At 37.1% G+C, this 13,563-nt stretch overlaps 1 protein-coding gene and 1 long non-coding RNA gene across 2 annotated transcripts in view; one reads left to right on the plus strand and one right to left on the minus strand.

Moving 5' to 3' along the window:
- Positions 1-4,929, minus strand: part of LOC149068906 (uncharacterized) — a 78,742-nt gene extending 73,813 nt beyond the window's left edge. Inside the window, exon 1 of the long non-coding RNA XR_016195111.1 lies at positions 4,733-4,929. This is a non-coding gene — a long non-coding RNA (uncharacterized LOC149068906). The remainder of the gene's footprint in view (positions 1-4,732) is intronic.
- Positions 1-13,563, plus strand: part of LOC149068907 (potassium channel subfamily T member 2-like) — a 149,472-nt gene that overhangs the window by 50,620 nt on the left and 85,289 nt on the right. The window lies entirely within an intron of this gene.

Here is a 13,563-nt window from a genome sequence, read left to right on the forward strand (position 1 = left end):
GGGAGTCCCGCACCGAGAAGTTTACGCACCAATCTCTCGATGAGTATGAAAAAAGCTGCCGTTCGGAATCGGCAATAACTTGTTGGTTTGGATCTAATTAGCCCTAGGGTGCAGCAAATGTCCGTGTTGCAACAAAAATTATCAATGATTTATTATAGTGTTTCCTCCTTTCATATATTTTTTTCTTTCCCCTTCTTCTTCCCTCTTTCTAACGTGCGGTTAAGTTAGGACAAGGTTACCAGATTTATCACCGATATATACATAGCAACTGAATTTGTTGCCAAAAGCCTGTACGCGAAGTGGTTAAAATATTTTTCCCCCCCTCTCCTCTCTCTCTTTCTCCTTTATTTCATCTTTTATTCTTGATATTTATATCAAAGATTATTTCCCACCTCATCAATTATATTGCAATAATTATGACTATAAATATGAATATTCATCTCATATATTTGTCTTGTTTTTGAATTTTTTAATTAATCCATTGTGTAAAGCTTCTTGTGCTTCATTTTCCCACATTGGGGATTTTTTTGTGATTTTAGCTATAATTGGCAACTTTGTCTTCCTTTTGCATTATTTTCGATCATAACTAGAGATTTCCCGTACTTAGAATCTTTATCTCCCGTATTTAACCACTGGGAAATATGGTCAGCCTATTTTCAGTCAGCACGAAAGAGGCTCTTACGGCAGTGGATCTGAAAATTCGCATTGGCGAATTTTGTGGAGTGTCGAGGCGAGACGGAGATATTGATATGCCCCCATCCCGGGCTGTCTTAAGAGCATTATGGGCCAATTGATTTTTGTGAGGTCCTACCAGGCGAATTCTCAAGAATTGCAGCTGCCGATGGTTTTCGTTATCTGAAGTTGCCAATGGTTTTCGTTATCTGAAGTTGCCAATGGTTTTTTAATTTGGAGCTGACGGTGGTTTTTTTTTTTATTTTGAGCTGACGATGGCTTTTGTTATTTGCAGCTGCCGATGGTTTTTGTTATTTGCAGCTGCCGATGGTTTTTGTTATTCGATCTGCCAATAATTGTTTTTAATTTGGAGCTGACGATGGGTTCTGTTTTTAATTTTGAACCGACAGGGTTTATGTCATTTACAGCTGAAGAGAAGGTTTTTATTAACTGAAGCTGAATGTTGTGTGTGTGTGTGTTGTTTTTTTTCAATTTGCAGCTCCCTTTGGTTTCTGTCATTGGCAGGTGTGGATGGATTTTGTTATTTGAAGCGGCAGAAATGAGTTTTGTTACTTGGACCTGCCGATGGCTCTTTCTTTTTTAAATTTCGGGCTGCCGATAGTTTTTGCTATTTACAGGTGAGCAGAGGTTTTCTGGTATTTGAAGGTTTATTTTGAGTTCCTAAACGCTTCATGATCAGCCCACTACTTATATATCACCGTCTTTTTTGAAAACTGACATTAAAAAGTAGTTGAACGCCCTACACATGTTTTCATTACATTCAACATTGCTGCGAGAAGCAAGAAAAAATCACACAGGTGGGTTAAACCGTGGTTCTGGACAGAATAAGTTTCATTTTCTGAGTTTTAAAGAAACTATGGTCGATTTTTGTCGTTACATTATCAAGATTTTTGTCGTTATATTGTCAAGATTTTTGTCGTTGTATTGTCAAGATTTTTGTCGTTGTATTGTCAAGATTTTTGTCGTTATATTGTCAAGATTTTTGTCGTTGTATTGTCAAGATTTTTGTTATAAGACCTTAAAGGCACTTTTGTTATAAGACCTTAAAGGCACTTTTGTTATAAGACCTTAAAGGCACTTTTGTTATAAGACCTTAAAGGCACTTTTGTTATAAGACCTTAAAGGCACTTTTGTTATAAGACCTTAAAGGCACTTTTGTTATAAGACCTTAAAGGCACTTTTGTTATAAGACCTTAAAGGCACTTTTGTTATAAGACCTTAAAGGCACTTTTGTTATAAGACCTTAAAGGCACTTTTGTTATAAGACCTTAAAGGCAGGTTTCTGTTGTAAGACACCAACGCAGCTTGTTGACACTTTCCAACTATTCCGACGTCAATTTCGGGTAAGAAAGCCTCTGTATTCTCCAATTATTTTCCACGGAATATCTATCCTTATATCTATCTTATCCACAATATCTATCATCATTGCCAATAGTGGAGAGTAGTATCGACGATACTGTGAGAGACTTTATTCAGTCCAGTCTAACTTTGAGAATTACGTGCCATTTCATCCGTTCTTTCGTTAATTACTTCGATAATTAGAGTTAATTTAGCATTGTACTTTCAATATTATTAGTAACATCTCTTTCGGTTTTATTACCATCTCGTTGAGAATTCTTTTTTTCATCCAATAATAATCACAATGAACAAATATAAGAGTAGAATCTCTCGTGTCCGCTAACGGGGAGTGTCGTTAATTGGGAGGTACGATATACAGTAAAACCTCGTTTATATGACTTTCACATTTATACGACGTTTGGCTTTGGTCGCAATTGGTTCCTATATGTTACTGTGTGATACAACGGTGGTTATGCATAATCACCAGTCGTCTCGTTAAAAAGAAACTTTGATTAAATTCCACTTCAGTTATCCCTATTTTACCGGCGATTATGCATAATTTCCCAAATATAGTCGGGAAGTCTAATAAATATAGAAAAATTTATAACATTTTTTCTCTTCATTAAAGCAATTAATTGTTTCTAGCCGTGCATGATACATGCACTACACATGTAATTTTCAATAAAAAACCTAAATTAAAATAAGTGTTAAGAAGATAACTACATTAGTAATAACATTATCAGTCTTGTATAATGTTAGCTTTCTTGACACATTACCACATTACCGTTCCAATTCACCATCTTGGACTATAGTTATCTTCAGTTAATTAAGTAATTAATTGAAGAATCAGCATATTTACCAGTACGAGCTTGGGATTAAACATAATATTAGTTGAATGTGATAAATTCCCGGTTTATGACCAAAAATTAATAAATTAGAGTTAGGAAAAAAAAAATTAGAGTTTGATTGATTTTCTATCCGCTATCGAGAGTGTCCGCTAACTGGGAGTTTCCGTTAAGGGGAGGTTCCACTGTAATCGATTTAGACCAATTAATGACCAATCAATATCGTTGTCATTGATTAACCGAGACAATTATCCATTAGTTTATTTATCGATAATTTCGAATCAAAATTGGATTTTCAAGAATTGCGGCAAAAACATGGCCCGTAACTGTTACATCAGCCAAAAGAAAAAGCCGATACACTAATTATGAATAATTAAGAAGCATTTTTTCTCTACTAGTTTTAAATAACTTTTCTAATTCAATTTTTTTCATTCTCTATATAATTCATGATCTTTTTTTAAATGAAAAATAATGAATAATGAACGGAACAGTTTTTTTTTGGAGTTTTATAGCTTGATAATTTTATTAATGACCCTGAATTATTTTTCTCTGGGCGATTATTTTCGGTGTTGATAATGAATATCTTGTAGTTACCATAATTGATTTTAAAACTTCCCGATGTTTTTATGAAACTGATTGATTATCTCTCAACTGTTATTATTTAATTTCGTCTGAATTTAAGTGAAGTTTATTTTGTTTTTTGGAATTCTTGAAATTTTCGAGCCGTGAGTCTATTGAGCGTCTTGATTAACACTGGTGATGTGATTAAAGTCGCGTGTGATGCGTCACATGGTCGGATTCGAGTCTTGCACCGGATTAGTGCCGGTTCAAGAGGACGCGTTATGCCATGCCTGCTCAACACATGGCCCCGAAGGGTCAAATGTGGTCCTCGGAGTCATGTGATGCGGGCCGTGACCTCAAACCTAAAAAAAACAACTAAGCGGTATGTTTACAGATTCCTCGAGTGACCCGCAGCACAGTTTCAGAGCGCTTAAGTGACCCGCGAAACATTTACACATCATCACAAAAATTAGAACTTTGCCTGGTTTTAATTTATGCAAAAAATTGACCCGCTTTTAAGACAAATGAAATTCCAGTTGGTCGACTGGTCCACACGGTTTCAGCTCCACAATGGAGAGTAAAAACGCGTAGTAGAAGTTGAAAACTGAAAGTATAATACGGGGGGCGGCAAAAAGTTCGTAGAAACTTCAAAAATTCATAAAAATAACCGAATAACCGGTTTACAGGGTTAGCATCGCTAGGTCACGGGAATTTTTTTTGACAGAAAAAAAAACAGCCTATAGGTGGCACTGACGCACACAAGTCAAACAAAAGATACGCAAATAAGAACAGAATGTCTCCAAATCGTTTATTACAGCAATATGTGTTCCACTTGACCAACCGCCACAGGGGTAACACATTGCAGCGAGTCGCAAATCCAGCAACGGCGGGTCCACATACACGGTTTACTACGGTATAACTTACGGATTGTCGATTATAGGGGCGCAAGTTCTTATAACCGTTTTTATTTGCATATTTCCACCACCACCAAACCAGAACATGGCTCCCACTCTGTCCCAAGATAGGGAGCATATTTCCACCGAAGTCACTCGTACCAGCTCCACCTATCGGCTGTTTTTTTCTTTTTTTCCCCTGTCAAAAAAATTCCCGTGACCTAGCGATGCTAACCCTGCAAACCGTTTTCCATTTCGGTTATTTTTCTAGTTTTTATGAATTTTCAAAGTTTATACACGGACTTTTTGCCCACCCTGTAGTTGAAGACTGAAGCTATCATTACAAATATTTGAAACTATAATAGTTGAAAACAAACTTATCTGCAAACGGCTTACATTTACCATTACATTTGCTCTTGCTGTTTAGCCATGATTCACTCCAGCGGATTATAACGCAGTTTCCGGATGTCTACCTTATAAACACTACCTATAAAATAAATAGAAAGGTTTTGAGAATTCCTGGCGAGAGTCGATGGCTATCATTCGACTTGAGCATCAACTGTATATTGATCCACAGAAAGTGCACATATAACGTGAAAATGTAGTAATAAACTGGGAGATATCCGATCGACCCTGACTTCTTTAATAATGAGAAGAGACCGTTTTCTCCACCCCACGTCACGAATAACACCAAACGTCACAGATCTCTATTTCACTCATAAAATGAACTAGTTAAGAATATCAATACACGTATTCAGGCTGACATCATCATCAATGTTTGCGCCAACTTTCTCTCGACTTACAGTATTTGCTATTATTCTTTAATTGCGCCACTGATTACACAACTGTGTCCGAAAGAGCAATTATATTTTACGACTCCGGCGTCGAAAGTTCAAGTGGCCTGGCTTTCTTTTAAGGTCTCGTCGGCGTCCATAAGCCAAAAGGAATTCCAAAACGAAGCCCTTTCTTTTTTTTTTAATACGGACTTTATTTACGCCTGAAAGGGAAAAGAAAATGGATTCTTTGAAAAAAAAGTAAGAAGAAGTCGTAAAAAAACATGAAAACTCGCGATAACCGATCAATGGATCGATCAAATATGTCCATAAAAAAATGTTACGTAAAAAAACTGACCGCAATGAGACTAGTCCGGAATGGCTGGTCAATGCGCGATGTTTGTGTCGTGGTGGTGGTTAAACTAATTAACGACTGTGTGTTACGTACTAGTGTCGGACATGTTCCGGTTCAGGTCGGCGAAGACCTTAAAGGCTATTCACCAACGCAGCTTGTCGACACTTTCCAACTATTCCGACGTCAATTTCGGGTAAGATAGCCTATGTATTCTCACGGAATAATCTCAATATCTATCATCATCGCCAATAGTGGAGAGTTGTATCAACTATACTGTGAGAAACTTTATTCAGTCCAGTCTAAGTTTGAGAATTACGTGCCATTTCATCCGTTCTTTTGTTAATTACTTCGATAATTAGGGTTGGTTTAGAGTTGTAATTTCAATATTATTAGTAACATCTTTCGGTTTTATTACCATCTCGTTAAGAAATTTTTTTTTGATCCAGTAATAATCACAATATTATTGGATAATATATGTTATATAAATAACAACATTTATGTTATATAAAACCCTTCATTCTACTGAAATATTTATCGAATTACTCAAACAGCTGTGAAATGCATTGTGCGTGCATGATTGTTGCTTTTAGATGAAATGTTTGGTTTTCGTATCGTAAATTTAAGGCTGTGTTGCTATTTTCAATATGTAGTATTGGTAGCTTTGATTTTTTTCAATGATAGTTCATATTGTCTGCGATGAAATTTGCAGTGTGTGGCAATGGTATGTATTTACGGTTTGTAATTGTAATATGATACCGTAGCTAAGTTCTTCTTGCAACGATAGTTACACAGTTTTCACCGATGACACTTCCATTTTTTGCAATGATAGGCGTAGATTTCAACTAATAATTTCGATTTTCAACTATATTACCTTCCGTTTTCAACTATGATGTTTTCATCTTTTGCAATGATATAGTTACACTTTCACCTATTATAGTTTTAGTTTATCGTAAGATAGTCAGTTTTTTTTTTGCAATGATAATTACAGTTTTTTAGAATGATACAGTTTTTTTCTATGATAGTTACAGTTTTTTTTGCTATGATAGTTAGTTTTTTTTTTGCTATGATAGTTACAGTTTTTTTTTGCTATGATAGTCAGTTTCCATTTATGATATTTTCATTTTTTGCAATGATATTTGCATTTTTTCATTGATATTTGCATTTTTGGCAATGATAATTGCATTTTTGGCAATGATATTGCCATTTTTTGGCAATGATATTGCCATTTTTTGGCAATGATATTGCCATTTTTTGCAATGATATTTGCATTTTTTGCAATGATATTTGCATTTTTTGCAATTATAGTTACAGTTTCTTGAAATGATATTTAGAGTTTTTCGCAATGATAGTTTCAGCTTTTTTTCTCAGTGATAGCTGAAGTTTTCAACTATTATAGGTTCAGGTTTTCGCAATGATACATTATTTTAAATGATAATTTTAGTTCTTCGCTTCGGTATAATTGTAGTTGCAGCCTGTAATATCGTTTCGCAGCAACGATAGCTACAATTCCTAAAGATGGTTAGATGGTTGTTGCAGTTTTCGCAATGGTAGGTGCGGTCTGCAGCTACAGTAGTTTCACTTTTTTTGCAACAATAATTAGTTTCTTCACAACGGTAAAATAATTACGTTCGCTACTATAACCATCTCATTTTACAAACAACGACAGCCGGTACCAGTTTCCACTATTATAGCACCAACTTCTCACAATCACAGCTTTCTCTGCAATGATACTTTCTAATTCCGATAATGATATTTACCGTATTTCTCACAATGATAGTTACAATTCTCTTACTCTATCATTACGATTCCGAACCAAATAATAATAACAGTTTAATATTACAATGGTAAATTCAGTTTAATAGCAGTATCGTATGCTAATATAATTACAGTTGTTCTCTCGAACAATTTTTTGACTTCGATAATGATAATGCAGCTTCCCCTGCGGACATCAATTATTGGTATTCAAACTAAATTACCGTTTGTTCTTGTTTGACGACAGGACGAGTGTCCATCGATAAACTCCACCGCAAGACCATTTCGGTATGTACACACGCACACACACACGTGCGGAAACGAATTTATTCATATATCGAAGAGACTTCAGATCGAAAACTATTCCATCAATTGGTCAATTTATCGGTCCCAATACAAAAACCGATGATAGCGACGGTCAAACTGTCGAGGACTCAACGACACACGAGTTATTGATAACATACATCAAGACTATAAATACGAACCAAGCACCCCTTTTTTTTTTCTAATTTCGTCGACCGCGATGATGACAAAAAACTTTTCCAATATTTACCTCTGATGGTAATGACTGTTTTCTCCATCTCGCCATTCGATCGTATTGTTTTCATGCATGACCATTGATTATCGTGGAGGTATACCGACAGTATGCGTGTGCGGGACCTGATTTCCGCATGGTGCAGCATGGGCATTTGCCCAGGTCCTCCATCTTTTAAGGGTCCCAAATTTGTAATAGTAGTACATATTTTATTCAAATTTTTATAAATTTTATTGGCAAAATTTTAGAAAATCATTGTCGCTAAATCACATCATGCAATTTCCAAAGCGCCTATTATTAGCAAACCCTATGAAATATCAATTTTAATATTATACCAATCTGTAATAGACTTTAGACATCATTTACAATTCACCTATTGTAATACTAACCCCACTGCAAAATATGTGTGAATGTAAAATTCCTCAATTTCACATCTTTTGACAGTAAAATTATTCATGAAACGATGACAAGAAAGTTTGCATGTTTGATCAACATGAAATCCTCAAATCTTCACGAAGGTTCTGTGTATTTGCAATGTAAAACTTTATTCGTCTGATCTTGGAAACAGTTTTCAGACGAACTGCAACAATTTTTGTCCTTGGTTCAGGTTGGTGACACAATGCCACAAATGTTAAATAATGCTAGAGAAAACGAATTTAAGAAATCGAATCGAAGAGACGTTTCTCTCCAAACGTTGAGACAACATTGAATCATCATTAACAACATCACCAAGATCGAACTATTGTAGAGAAAGATCATTCTTATAAAATTCTTATTATTATAAAGGATAAAATCATCAGTTCGCTCGAGTCTTTTACAAGGAAAAGCTGTCATCTTTAGCTTTACACTGAAGTGCCAAAAGTTATGGGATACCTCTTAATATTGCTGCCCTTCGCCGGGTAAAAGCAACACCACCTGCAGAACAAGGCCTCTGCGCGAAGCTTGTGACATCAATGCAGAAGGCCATTTCTCCTATTGCCATTGGATGTATTGCAAAAAAAGGTAAAGGTATCGCATGCGTCGGCCTGCTACTGTATAGCCAATGGCAATAGGTGAAATGGCCCTCCTTCAGTGACGTCACGAGCTTCGTCGAGGCCTTGTTCCATAGGTGGTGTCGGTAAAAGGAGGTCCCACACGATATTAAGAGGTATCCCCATGACTTCAGTGCTGAAGTGTCAAAAGTCATGGGATACCTCTTAATATCGTGTGGGACCTCCTTTTACCTGGCGAAGTGCAACAATATTAAGAGGTATCCCATGACTTTTGGCACACTTCAGTGTATTTTGTGTATTGAAGCTGAGGTAACTCAAAAATTAGATTTTGATGGCATTATCAATGATTTTGCAATGATATGAGAGTGCGAAAAAAAGCAAATATTGTAAATATTTCATGGAGAATTTTACATTTAAAATAGCGCATAATCTTTTTATGGTGCTTTTACAAACAACAAACACTGTATTTGCTGATGCACCAAACCTTTTTGACCACGGTCGAGCCACCCCCTCCCCCTTATATCGCTTTCGCCCAGGGCCCAACCAAGTCAAAGTCGGACCCTGCGAATTCGTGAAGTATGTGAACAGCAATTTTTCCGACCTCGTATATGCATACGATAGTTTTCAATTTAAATATCGAGAGAGAATCGCTCCTAAACCATCACTCCTTCCCATTTTTTTGGCCAAATTCCAAGTTTTTCGGAGGAATTGGGGGGGGGGAAAGAAACGGGGACATTAAAACCATCTTCCCGTCGAAATGATATTTTGTCATCTTTATATTTCTCTCTGATGATTCGCCATTAATCAATGAACGAGTTTTCTCCCATTTCTACTGGATATCCATGGATCTGATTAATGAGTTTAATTAAGTTAATGAACGTGCGTTTTTTGACGAAATGGATTTGATGTCGAGCCGCCGCTTAAAAGAAGAAGAAAAAAGCAATTAATCGAAGACATCTACGAATTTTAATGACTTGTTAATTCCGTTAGTTGAAGAGCGATGCGTGATCGAGTGTCTCACCTGTGGGAAAAAACAGCCCTGAAAATAGATGGCGCTGTATCTTTGGGGGGGGGGGGCTTAACACTTATATGGGTGAATTTTAGCTGTAATGGGGTAAAAGTGCTGTATCGTTTCTTCTCTAGGCCCAATACGCAGAGGCGAGTTTATGGTTTTGCCGCATGCGGGCTCTACACGGATTTTTACCGCCCTCTTCTCCCATTCTGGTCTAATTTTAATCGTTACTCTTTCCTCGAATTCACCACTCTGTGGCCTCTCTTTCCTCTCCTGCAAGCACATTTGTGTTTCTGGGACACTCTTTTGGTCACTCCCACGCTCACACACGCTTTAAGTCCCTCTGTTAGTCATTCGTGTGTGTGTGTGTGTGTGTGAACGCGCGCGGCTGCATATTATTTTGGTCACTAACATGCTTGCACGTGCTCTATAGTCCGTTTCAGGTTAACTTTGCAGTGAAGGGGAAGCTACGAGGGAACCGCATCACTCGTTGCTATGGGAACGAAAGCCTGTTAACCTATGTATCGATGCTCGGCCTCGGTAAGGTATGGCCGATTCTCGCCAATCTCACTAAAAAAAATATTTTTTACGTGTAACGTAATTGCACAGTTAAATTAGTAATAATTATAGAATTAAAAGAAACCATTGCCGATACTTTCAGAAATTAAAGTAAAGTTTTTGAAATCATTTGTTTTTTGATTAGAAAGTGTTTTAAAATTTATAAAAAATAATTATCTTCTATCAGCGTGTCGTTTACTCTTCATTGATGTGCCGTAAGTAACACTAAAAATTTCAAAAAACAGTCATACGTTTCCGCAATATTTCCCTTCCCTCAGCTGAAATTTATTTACAAAAAAAAATCAAAACAATAATATGAAAGCAACGTATAATTTTAAAATACTGTATATTAACCATGGCTCTCAAAAACTTGGGGATTTTTAATTTTTTCTTCAATTTAAATGGAAAAAAATTAATGTCAAATAAAATTGAGAAGAAGCAGATTAACTGTATTTTCACGTGTAAATGCAGTAATAGCACCAAATAATAATAATGATACGGAAAAGTTTAGAATTTTTCTACTCACTTTTCTTGCCGAAATTTCCGTCGCTCGACCTCCCCCCTTCCCCGAATGGTATACGTCGATGCCACTTGTTTGTTTCCAAGACAGTTTTAGTCTTTTGTTACGGTTGAGGTGCTTATTTGCATGGTTATTACGGATGATTCTTATCGAGTTTTGTTTACAGCGAGTATTCAAAAACCAAAAACATAGTATTCAGGAATGGAAGAGCAGAGAACTTTAGCGTGGCTATCTCTGGTGAAAATTAAGACACAACTGTCACATAACAGATGAAAGCCCAAACCACTGTGGACTTCCCCCCCCCCCCCCCACTCATTTATTGTATCTGAAGAGACGCTATAGGCAAGGTGCATGAGGAGAAACAGGTGGGTGGAAGATGGCGTCCGTTCGTGTGAGTGGAAGTCGCGACTCTGTCAACACTCTCCGTGATCGGAAACTAAAACTATCCCATAAACATGGCAAAAAATACCGTATATACTCGTGTATAAGCCGACTCGTATATAAGCCGACCCCCACACTTCAGGACCACCAAAACAGCAATAAATTGAAAACCCGTGTATAAGCCGACCCCAAAAAATCCGTGCATTTTAGAGAAAAAATTACTATATTTTCATTTAAAAAATGAATACCTCGCGGAAATTTACAATAGAAAATAATTCAAACTTTTTAGTCCGTTTCTTTTAAGTCACCAAGCTCATGATAATCCATCAGATCATTATAGGGGGTGCGGCATATTCGTTTTAATCTTCATCTGGGCTGTCTAATTGCCATTGTCACTTTCAGAGAGGATGTCATCTTCAGTTCCGTCCATAGCATTGCTGATGCAACACTTTTTGAAGGATCGGATGATAATTTCGGAGGAAACAGAATCCCACGCCTCATGTACCCATTGGCATACTAGGCCAATGTCAGGTTTTTTCAAGTCACCACTTTTTGTAGTTTATCATCGGAACTTATCCATTCGATATACAAATTCCTCAAATAGTCTTTGAGAGGCTTGTTGATGCTCACATCTAAAGGCTATACAATCAACGTTAGACACCACCAGCCACAATGATGTTTTCGATTTCTTTGCCTCGGCTTTGACATCATCAGTTCTGTGGGGTTTGAACATATTCCATACCAATAATGCCAGTTTCTCGAACACTGCTACAAAAATGACTACTGATTGCGGGGGTCGATATTTTCTCATCCAAAACTGACCCGAGTATAAGCCGACCCCCCAACTTGGGGAACAAATTTTTCCACGAAAAAACTCGGCTTATACACGAGTATATACGGTAATTAAAAAAAAGGAGGATTTAAAACTTCTGCACTCATAGAGGGCCTCTCATAACATTATCGGTGCTCTCGTGGAAGAAAAACACTTCTTGTAATCTATGAGTGAATATCTGAACTCACTGAAGCCTATTTTTGGGAGAAAATAAAACTGATTGAATATTGGATTTTATGTAAGCCTATAACTGCATGTAAAACAATTAAAAATTGTATCGTTATGGAAAATTCAACCAAATGACGAAAAAATAATATATATATAGTATACAATTGTGCAACGGAAAAAACACGACAGTGATATTGGCGGGGAAAATTCCTAGGATATCGCGCCAGAGTGTCGTTGCCGTTGCTATGGATTTTTGATAATGGTAACCAATAATTTTTATAATTTAAAAATTTTAAACAAGTACACATCGGTTCAAAACGATGTTTTTTCAGTATTTTTTTCAAAATCATAGAAAAAATTTAAATATTCTGTATAAAGGTTCATCTTAAACCTCCGACATATGAGAACTATATTTTGCGGTGAAGGAATACACTCTCTACCTTTCTCTTCACTGCAAAGTTAACCTGAAACAGACTATAGGTTATTCTTTTGACTGCTCATCGAGATGCTCACCGGTGGCACTTTTGATCATTTACACCTTTACACATGCTCTAGGTCATTCACATGCTTGCACGTGCTCTATGTCACTCACTGACCTGGTCCCCTCGCTATATAGGTCACTCTTTCGGCCATTTACGAACTTGCACACGCGCTAGATCAGTATTTCTCAACCGCCGGTACTTGTTTCTCAACTACCGGTCCCTAACATTACGTCACACCGGGCCGTGAATGATTCGCAGTTTCATTTTTCATCAATTTATCGTTAGTTGATCTTATGACTGGGCCTTTCACTTACACAAAAGAAATTTACCGAGCCACGAGCTTCCAAAGAATGAGAACCACTGCTCTAGATCACTGTTTTACTCATTAACATGCTTTCCACACGCTCTAGGTCACTCTTTTGGTCAATCACGTGTTCGTCCGCACTCTAGGTCACTCTTTTCGGTCATTCACATATTTGTACGCACTCTAGGTCACGCTTTTGATCATTCACAAGCAAGCTTACACACACACTCTAGGTCACTCACTGACCTGGTTCCTCGCTCAGTAGGTCATTTACATTTTTCTCACTCAAGTGCTTGCAAACTCTCCAGGCCACTTTCTTAGTCACTAACTGCTAAGGCCCCTAGATGTCTAGGCAGAGGTGAATTTATTCAGGGTTATACAAATTTGGCCCCCCCCTTCTCCCATTCCACTAATTTTCTTGGCCAGTCATTCCTCAAATTTGCCCCCTCCCCGTAAATACGTCACTGCCACATACTGGAGCTTTAAAAATGAAAAATAACTTTTTATACGAACACCCTGTCCTCAAAAACCCAATTTGAAAGTTGTTCCCCCATCTTTCCTGAGACTAG

The sequence above is a fragment of the Pholcus phalangioides genome, unplaced genomic scaffold (assembly GCF_987345545.1).
Source record: "Pholcus phalangioides strain wild (caught in Gottingen) unplaced genomic scaffold, Ppha-v1.0 ptg000024l_1, whole genome shotgun sequence".
Taxonomy (NCBI): Eukaryota; Metazoa; Arthropoda; class Arachnida; order Araneae; family Pholcidae; genus Pholcus; species Pholcus phalangioides.